Source organism: Tupaia chinensis, unplaced genomic scaffold, assembly GCF_000334495.1.
Source record: "Tupaia chinensis unplaced genomic scaffold, TupChi_1.0 Scaffold000047_1, whole genome shotgun sequence".
Taxonomy (NCBI): domain Eukaryota; kingdom Metazoa; phylum Chordata; class Mammalia; order Scandentia; family Tupaiidae; genus Tupaia; species Tupaia belangeri.
The window spans coordinates 5,466,388-5,475,239 of NW_006159505.1; the positions used below are offsets into that span (position 1 = coordinate 5,466,388).

The window sequence follows — 8,852 nt, forward strand, 5'->3', positions numbered from 1 at the left end:
AGGAGAGGTGTGTGCTTCTCTCTCTCTGATGTGCACATGTGTCCTATGTCAATTTAAAAGAAAAAAAAAAGAGTATAGTGGAACTAATGCTAAACTACTTCCAAAGCTTGACAATAAAAACGATAGTTTCCTTTTGTCTCTCTTTCTGGTCACTTGCTCTTGGAATGTGGTCACACGTACAGAAGACTGGGTCACATGGAGATGCCACATGCAAATATTGCAGCTGATAACTCGGGCATATTTCAGGTAATAGCCACTATCACAGCTAGTCATATGAATAAATATGACCTTCAGATGTTCCAGACCTCAGCCTTCAAGTTCCTCTGGTTGATGTCAACAGTAGAGGTCAACCGTTCCCATTAAGCCTTACCCAAATTAAAGATTCATGAACAGAATAAATAGTTTTAAGCCACAGCATTGGTTTACCATGCAACCACAAGTACCAGAGCTCCTAATACCTGAGTGCTGCTGGAAAGAGTTTTCTGAGGATATTTGACTTTGAACACATTTTTTCTCTAGGTCTGTGTTTCTTCAGCTATAGAATGCAACCGTAATTACTAATATCACAGGAATGTCATGAAGCTTAAATGAGATAATGCATGCATGGTATTCTATTTATACGGAGTCTTCGAAAGTACTTTTTTTTTTTTTTAACTTATTCTCATCAAGTTGTTTTGGCTTTACTGCTTTGAATGAATTTTCCTTCAGGGAGACCAGCAGTTGGCGTAATGGCTATGTCGCTGGACTCCCATGTAGTTGACCGCATTTCAAGTCCCAGACCTGGTGGCTTAAATTCACACTGGGCATGTATATGTGCATGCCCAAGATCCCGAGAGGAGAATGGAGGAGAGAGGATTGTGGCATGGGCATCCCCCCGGGGGGTGATTTCTTGCTTTCTGTCTCTCTGGTGAGCGCATGAACCCTATAGCAAAAACCTCTCCAAAAAATATTTTTTTCTTTTAGGGTATGTATATATATACTATATTTATACCCACATATTCAAATAATTTTATGTCTATAGATGTCTTTATTTACACACATTGCAACACAGTAGTTTGGACATTGCTCTCTCTTTTGGATCATTTGCCCTGGGACAAGACAGCTACTAAGGCCCCAAAAATGCCCAAGTAGCATTATAGGGAGGTCCCATAGTGAGTATATGAGACTTCTTGCCTCATAAACTAGCCAACCATAAGAGTGAGCTGATCCTCCAGTCCCAGCTAGTCTTCATATGGCTGCTACCTCTTGGGAGACCCTGAGCCAGAACCACCCAGCCAAGTCATTCTTGATTCCCATAGAAACAGCAAAAACTGTATAAAGTGAGAAAAAATAGTTTTCATTTTAAAGCACTCAAGTTTGGAATAATTTACTACACTAAAGTTAACTACCAGCTATATCAACATAAGAAGGAATGTAGGGAGAAACTGATCCAAGGTTGAGGACAGTTTCAAAGTCAACGTGGAAGACAGGTGGTTGAATGGACTTAAGAGTGCTGATGAGACTGAATTTGAAATAAATGACCACAGGGTCCAGGATAGAAAGGGAAAAAAGTAAATCCAACAAAGTAGAACAGACTTGGTGAGATGGAAAACTGTAAGCCTACAGATTTCTCTGAAGTTGAAGAGCGAGTTTGGTGGACGTAAAGGAGCAAGAAATCTGGAATAAAAGAAAGTTTTGTTCAGACTGTAGAATGCCTTAGATACTGATTTCAGAGGTAGAAAAGTTAGAACTAAGTGCAGGATATGGCCACAGAAGTGGGTGATCAAATGGCAGCCATGATGAAAGATTTACTGATGAATGCAAAGGCAGAGGGGATAATGGGCAACCCTAGCAGATGAAAGGACTGTCAAAAATATTCTCCCTAAGAGTGATGAATTGGAGGTTGCATGGCTTGATGTTGAAAGCCTCAATGCAGAGGGAGCTGGTCTAGAGGTTGTAGAAGTAAGTTAGGAGAATACCAAGATAAGTAAGTTAGGAGATAGCTCAAGATATTAAAGGTGGATGAAAAGAAAGAACTCTCAAAAGGACTTCAAGGAAAGCAGTGAGGTTAAAGAAAATGCCAGATTTTAGGCAAAATAAAGAGGTGGCAGGCTGGCCCTGTGGTCTGATGGTTAAGAGAGCCAAATCCCACATGGCTGTAGATTAAATCATGGCTCTAGTGGCTTGAAAAGATGTCAGGCATATTGCAAATATGGGTTTACTTTTTTCCCATTCTATCCTGGACCCTGTGATTATTTATTTCAAATTCAGTCTCGCCAGCACTCTTAAGTCCCTTCAGTCACCACCTGCCTTCCACACTGACTTTGAAATGGTCCTCAACCTTGAATCAGTTTCTTCCTACATTCCTTATGTTAATATAGCTGTTAGTTAACTATTAGTGTAGTAAATTATTCCAAACTTGAGTATTTTAAAATGAAAACTATTTTTTTTCTGTCCCAAATCCTGACAGGACATAGAAATAGAGAGGGGATTGTGGCATGACTATGTCCCATTGCTGGGTATTTTTTCCCTCTTGGGCAAGCACACATACCCTCCAGCAAGTAAGAGGTGGTACAGTGCTGCTAAAAAAAGGTTAGCTATATAAGGAAATTTCTTTGTACTAGCATAGGTTTGCCTGCATACAAACTGCTGGCAATTGGGAGCCAGTGGAAAGTTTTAAGCAGAGAACTGATATGACAGGCTTCAAATTTTAAAAAGCTCACTCTCATAGAAGTGGCAATATGGCGGATGTGCTCAGCAAGTAAGCTTCTCTAAAGGAAGTGGGTTTGTAAAAAAAAAAAAAAAGTCCATTTCACAGAGGTGTTGAGGCTCCATCATCTCCCCACTAAAATAACTAAGTTAGGGGCCAATAGGTGGGGTTAAGGCACTGGACTCACATGGTCGACCATGATTCAAGTTCTGGACCTGGTGGTTTGAAAATCACTCCAGGAACATGTGTATATGTGCTCCAAATCCCCAGAGGAGAATGGAGAAGGGATTGTAGCATGGCCATCCACCCCCCTCCCCCCAGGGATGATTTCTCACTTTCCCTCTCTCAGTCTCTCTCTGGTGAGCGCACATGCCCTATGGCAAAACAAACCACAAAGTCAGTGATTTAGGAAGTAGGAGCTATACAATTTTGTTGTTGTTAATAATCAGAGGGCACATGCATTCTTCAGCACAGGGGACAGGAGTGGGAGAGAAAGCATCCTTTTTTTTTTTTTTTTTTGGGGGTTTTTGCCCTAGGTGCGCTCTCCAGAAAGACAGAGAAAGATAGACAGAAAGCGAGAAATCACCTCCCAGGGGGGATGGCCACACTGCAATCCCTTTTCCTCCACTCTCCTCTCGGAATTGTGGGCACACACACACACACACGCACAGCATGAGTTTAAGCCACCGGGTCTGGGATTCGAACTGCGGTCAACTGCATAGGAGTTCAGCAACATAGCCATTACACCAACTGCTGGTCCCAGAAAGCATCCTCCACACCTGGCATTTTTCAAGCCAGTAGAGCTGGGATTTGAACTGCAGTCAGCTATGTGAGATCCCCCTCACTTAACCACTAGACTACAGGGCCAGCCCAGAAACTACAGAATGGAAGGTGAGGAGGGAGAGGACCAGTGGCCATATTTTTCGCTTCCTTCCTGGTCTTTCTAGATTGTTCATAAGCATTTCAGAAGCTCCATTGAGTTTGGGCATGTAATTGTCAGTTACCTCCAGTTTTCTTTCACTTTCACTTTTCTGTCCCCCAAATCTGTTCATCTTGATTTACTATTTGATATTCTACTTAAATCTTTTTGGTTTTGCCATTCTCATTTTTAGTTCACACCTTGGCTATACCAAAGTAGTAATAAACTTTCTGAAGGTAAGAATTTAAAGGTAGGTTAGCTCTGTATTGCAGTGAGAAAGCACTGTGTGTTGGGAGTTGGATCCTACATAGCTGACCGCAGTGTGAATCATAGCCCTGGAGGCTTGAAAAACACAGCAGACATATGTGTATGGATGACTGGAATACTGATAGGATGGAAATAGAGGAAAAAGACTGCAGTGTTAGCACATCTTACTCGATGATGCTTTCTCTCTCTGGCAAGGGTAAGTGCCCTCTGGTAATAAAAAAATAAAAATAAAAATAAAAAAAGCACGTAAGGTCAGTGTAATACAGCAGAAAGAACAGCAGCCTGTAAGTCAGAAGGACTGGTTTCAGTCCCAGTCTTGCCATGAAGTTCCTGTTTGACCTTGGTTAACTCACTTGACTTAGTTTTCGCCATGTAGAAAATGAATCTCTAAAGTTTTAATCATTCCAATTTTCCACCTACAATACCATAGGAGCTTAACAAATCCTTTTTGACTATGGTGACAACTCCCTTCCCCAATATAGTAGTACAAAATTAGAATGATGGACGGTAGGTATCTTGAGGAAGTTTCTATTTTAAGATTTATCTCCTTAGTTCATAAGAGTCATAAAGTTTGAGACAGGTATTGTATTCTCGAACATTTTCCCAGACTAGAAGGTATACTTGTCAAGGAGGATCGAAAGTCTTAGTCTTTCTTCTTTGGAAGTTCAGTGCAGGGTGACTCCCTTTCTAGTAGGTCATTGGGAAAGTCATACCTTTTTTTTTTTTTTATGCAAAAGCATGTCATGACTTTTCCCAACACTCAACATTTACCACACGTTTCCTGGAGCCAGTGTCTTCATTTGAAATTATGGCTCTCTGCTATTTACTAGCTTGTTACCTTAGGTGAACTGCTTAACCTATGTGTCTTAGTTGCTTCATTCATAAAGTGGGGATACCGTAATTATAAGGTTACTATAAGGATTAAACAAGTTCATGTACATACAAAATCTGGACAGAAAAAGCCTAGAATTAACTATTGGCTATTGTTTGTAATATGTACTAGGCACTAGAAGGCATAGACCTGGTTGGTCCTTCTGAAAGCTTGTGTGGTCTAGTCAGGAATATTTTCCTTTGTCTTTTTAGAAAGATTTTTGCTATGAGGTGCACGCACACACCAGAGACACAGAGAAAGACAAAGTGAGAAATCATCCCCCAGGGGGATTCTCCTCTTGGGATTTTGGGCACACACAGTGACCAGTGTGAGTTTCAAGCCATCAGGTCTGAGGCTCGAACCTCGGTTAGCCATGTGGGAGTCCAGTAACATAACCACTACACCATCTGCTGGATCTTAGTCAGCAATATTTTCAAACAAAGTGTTTTGAGCTCTGTAACCAGGTGTAAAGTGGTGTGGAAGCAGAGGTAGGGATGCTTGTTTCATTCTAGATGAAAAATTAGGGGTAGGATAAGCTTTTTGAGAGTAGTTTGAGACGGCTTCTTGAGAAAGAGGATGTTGGAACATTTGAGACTATGATGTAGTCAGAGGGGAAGGTAGTTTCTGGCTGTGAAAAAGAAAAATATGGTTAGAAGGAAAGATACGTGGTAGGATATAATGGCCAGCAGCACTAACATCACTTGGAAACTTGTCAGAAATATAGGCTCTAGGCCCTACTCCATATACAACCAAAATCTACACTTAAAAAAAAGTTTTTGACATAGGGTATGTGTGCTCAACAGAGACACAGAGAGAGAGGGAAAGTGAGAAGTCATCCCCTGGGGGGATATGGCCATGCTGCAATCTCCTTGCCTCCATTCCCCTCTGGGATTTTGGGTATGCATGCACACACACCTGGTTTATTTTTCAAACTGCTAGGTCTGGAACTTGAACTGTGGTTGGCCATGTGGGAATCCAGTCCCTTAACCAGCATGCCACCTGCTAGCCCCCAATATTTGCATTTTAACAAGATTTCCAGGTGGTTCCTATTGGACATTGAAGTTTGAGAATTGCTGGTCAAGAGCATAGGCTCTGAAGCCAAAATGCTTAGGTTTAAATCCTGGCGTTACCATTTACATATGTGTGACTTTGGGCAAGTTTTTTTTTTTTTTCTTCCTTGTTTTTTGTTTTGTTTTCTTTTGCTAAAGGGCAAAAGGCCAATGATAGAAAAACTGAGAGTACCTCTCAGAAGGGATTGGCCACACCAAGAGATGGGATTCTTCTCTTCCATTCTCCTCTTGGGATTTTGGGCACACATGTACCTGTAGAGTTTTTCAAGCCACGAGGTCTGGGCCTCAAACTGCATAGTGAGCCATGTGGGATCCAGCTACCTTAACCACCATGCCACCTGCTGGCCCAAGGCAAGCTCTTTACCTTCCTTCTTATGCCTCAGTTGCCTCATTTGTAATTAGATGTAAAAGTCTCTAACTCATAAAATTGTTGGAAAGATTAAGCTCATATGTAAGATGCTGAGACCACTACTTGGCACCTACAAAGCACAAAGATTAGTTGTAATAATTAATTACTCATCAATTATTTCTTATGGTCATAGCCCTTTGTCCTTCCATTTCCACTTTGTTATGTCATTTTGACATCATTGGAAAGTAAACTTGGTGGTCAGAAGAACTGGGGTGACATAGTCTCTCAATTCCTGGGTAAAATTAGGTGAGTTCATTAACATCTGTTTTCATTATTCATTGTATGAGGTGCCTTAATTATACCTACCTCACCTCACTGAGATGTCATGAAGCTCAAATCAAATAATGTGTTAAATGGGAGCAGCAGTAATGGCTATGTCACTGGACTCCCATGTAGTCGACTGCGGTTCGCGTCCCGGACCCAGTGGGTTGAAACTCACACAGGGCACGTGTGCGTGCGCCCAAGATCCCGCGAGGAGAATGGAGGAGAAGGGATTGTGGCTTGGCCATCCCCCCTGGGGGGTGATTTCTCACTTTCTGTCTCTCTCTGTCTGGTGAGCGCACGGGCCCTATAGCAAAATCCTCTAAAAAAAATAATGTGTTAAATGATAAAATCTTCTATTAACATTTCAATGATTATATTTCTGAATTGTTTTTTTGAGAGATTTTTTTACTACAGGGTACATGTGCTTGCCAGAGATAGAAAGGGAGAAATCACCCCTAGGGGGTGGGGGTGGGGTGGCCACTCTGCAACCCCTTCTCCTCCATTCTCCTCTTGGGGTTTTGGGCACAAGTGCTGGGCCTGAGTTTGCAGCTGCTGAGTCTGGGACTCAAACCATGGTCAACTATGTGGGAGTCCAGTGATGTAAGCATTATACCAAGTGCTGATCTCTGAGAGTTCTTAAGCAAATGGCCTCAAAACAGGATGTGTTGTTGGTAGATCAGGCAAGCTCAGGAGAGCTTGGAGATTAATGTGTTGCACTTCACAATTTTCTGAGGGTGCAGATTAGAGTTTCAGCAACAATAATTTTCCTGACCCTTGCACAGTATCTTTAGCTAATAGGCACACAGAAAGTTAAATGTTATTTATCTTTCCTACCTACAGCTATATTCACCTGCTGTTTCTGTAGTGGCTGACAATTAATATACAGCTTATCTGCATTGTGTTTCATGACACCCCTTTAGTATCAACCCCATTTTTCGAGAAGGAAACTACATCTGGCAAAAGCTGAGTGCATATTAAAAACTCCTTTCTATTTCAGTATTTTTACAGGGTCCGATGTTACTAAAATACAAAATTCAAATAGAAAAGACAACCACAAAACTGGATGGAATCTTCAACACTTGTACCAGGTACAGGCATAGGTTTTATGGCCTCGAGTGACTATATTCTTTTCTCATGTGTAATGCAGGGCAGCAAACCTTTACAGAATCGTCGATCAAAGAGGACCGAAGGCTGAGGGTGCACCTACCAAGTCGTATGGCTCCACATCAATCTCTCCTTGTTTGTCACAGACAGGGCAAGGGCTATCCCTATCATTCCCACTCACACGTCGAGGAACCTGAAGCTTGATACCGCTCCGGCTTCCCTTCCCTACGTGCAACTCTGAAACCTCCAGACTGGATACCGGTACTGAGGCGTCCACTGTCAGCGCTTAGATCTCCCCTCGCGCTTTCGTGCAGGGGAGCTGGAGGCCGCTAATAACCGGTCCAAAGACTCGGTGGAACCCGAGGCTAATCCTTGACCGCGCTTGGGGGCGAAGGCGCTTTCCCGCCGACCCCCAGCTCAGTCAGAAAACAGGTTGCCCCGGAAACCTAGCACCAGCAAAAGCGCCATCTTGGCAGCTGCGTGTGACGCCGCACTCTACGAAGTGCACAGCGGATTGGCTGCGCGTCCGCAGTAGAGGCGCGAAGCCGGCGAGGGAGTGTAGGCGGAGCCCAGGAGACTACAATCCCAGCCTTCCTTGCGCGTGCGCCGGCACACCGGCAGCCGGAGAGGATGGCGTTTGCGTTCGGACCACAACTCCCAGCACCCCCGAGACACCGGTCCTTTTCTTTCGTAACGCGGAGGACGCGAGGGACAGGATGGAGAACTTTTGGTGTCCGTGATCCGAAGGGCGGGAAAGGCGGACTACACCTCCCGGCGGGCAGCGCGCGGCTGCGCCTGCGCGCTGGCCTCCGTCGCCATCTTGCCCCCTCTGAGGCACCGCAAACAAACCAATTCCTGGTGTCTCCTAGTCGTGGCGGAGGAGCCTTTTAGATGAGCCCTGAAAGGCCGGGCAGGTGGGTGCCGCTCAGGCCGGGTCGTGGGGAGAGCTGGCAGGCCAGCCAGACTAGGGGAGTGCTGGGCCCAGCGTTCGGAGCGCGGCTTGGGTCGCGCAGCCCGGTCCTCCGTTGTTTCCTAACGGGATCGTGGGGCTCCCTGAGGTGCACTGAGGGGGCTGTGGCAGGCCTGGCACTGGGACTCGGGAGTCTGGCCCTGGGGACCTCCGAGTGAGTCCAGCCTTCCGTTTGGCTGTCCACGCGTCTCCTCTGTCCCGCTGTCCTGCCGTTGAGGAGGGAGCGAGGCGCGGCGCCGGCTGGGGGGCCCGCGAGGTCGGTGTTGGCCCGCGGGGCTCGGGTTGCGGG

General features: G+C 44.6%; 1 protein-coding gene across 13 annotated transcripts in view; it reads left to right on the forward strand.

Moving 5' to 3' along the window:
* The first annotated feature begins 7,499 nt into the window (after positions 1 to 7,499).
* The window catches only part of EMSY (EMSY transcriptional repressor, BRCA2 interacting), a 119,247-nt gene continuing 117,894 nt past the window's right edge, over positions 7,500 to 8,852 (forward strand). For all 13 annotated transcript variants that reach the window (XM_027774247.1, XM_006141017.3, XM_006141015.3 and 10 more), the window contains exon 1: positions 7,500 to 8,507. The gene's annotated coding sequence lies outside the window, so the exon portion shown is untranslated. The remainder of the gene's footprint in view (positions 8,508 to 8,852) is intronic.